We start from the raw sequence: 930 nt of genomic DNA, 5'->3' as shown, positions 1-930 counted from the left end.
GGGGGGGGGAGCAGAAAGGAAGAGGTAGGGCGAAGGATGGGGTTGGAGGGGGGGGGGCAAGGGGAGGGGTTTGATTACGCCGGGCGCGGCGCGGCGCCCGGCCGCGCGGCGCCGCGCCAAGAGTGTGCTCTGGTCGACGTGGGGAAGCGCTCCCCGGAGTCCGGAAATGGCTGCAACCGGATCCGGGCAAATCCCGCGGTCGGGCGTGTTTGGGGGAGGGGGGGGGGGGGGCGGGCTGGGCGCCGTCCGCCCGGCGGGCGGGGACAAACAGTGGGGCCCGCAGCAGGAGCCCTGCGTGTGTGCGTGTGTGCGTGTTCGTGTGTATGTGCAAATGAATATTATGTTGTGAATATGGCGGATGCGAGGCGGGCGGGGTTCGGGGAGCGCATGCACAACGGCCCCGGGGGACGGGGGCTCCCCGCGCCGGAGGGGGAACGCCCCGGGCGGGTGCGGGGTGTGTTCTTTGCGCGGGCTCGCCCCCCGGCCCCCGGAGCAGGCATTTCCGAGCACAAGTGTAACCGCCGGGGGCGGGTGCAGGGGGGGGGCGATCGTGGGGACAGCGTGTGGGCCGCCGGCCCGGGTCCGATCATGAGGCCTGGCGGCGGGCGGAGCGGCGCGTTCCGCCCCGGGGTGCGCAGACGCCCGCCCCCCCTCGTCCAGGCAAGACCCGAGGGAGACCCGGGGGGGGCGGCGGAGGTGGATCGGCTGGCGGGCGTGTGGGAACACCCCGGGGCAGCCAGGGGCTTTGGCCGGCCGCGACCGGGGGGGCGGGGGAGGGCAGAAAACGCCCGGGAACACGGCCGATCGCCGACGCCCGGAGGGGACGACTTGGGCCGGGGGCACATTCGCCCCGAACGGGGAAGGAGGCGCGCATATTTAACAGGGCCCCGGGTTGTTGCCTTGCTTGGCCTGCCGGGCCTCGCCGGGGGG

General features: G+C 74.3%; 1 protein-coding gene across 1 annotated transcript in view; it reads right to left on the bottom strand.

Moving 5' to 3' along the window:
* H696_05780 (STE/STE20/MST protein kinase) overlaps positions 1 to 930 on the bottom strand; it is a gene marked incomplete at its 3' end in the record, with an annotated part of 5,442 nt that overhangs the window by 3,659 nt on the left and 853 nt on the right. The gene's annotated exons all lie outside the window — the stretch shown is intronic.

This window comes from Fonticula alba, assembly GCF_000388065.1.
Source record: "Fonticula alba strain ATCC 38817 unplaced genomic scaffold supercont2.14, whole genome shotgun sequence".
Classification (NCBI taxonomy): domain Eukaryota; order Rotosphaerida; family Fonticulaceae; genus Fonticula; species Fonticula alba.
The sequence above is the reverse complement of the archived record's forward strand: the minus strand, read 5'-3'. Positions and strand labels throughout refer to the sequence as shown.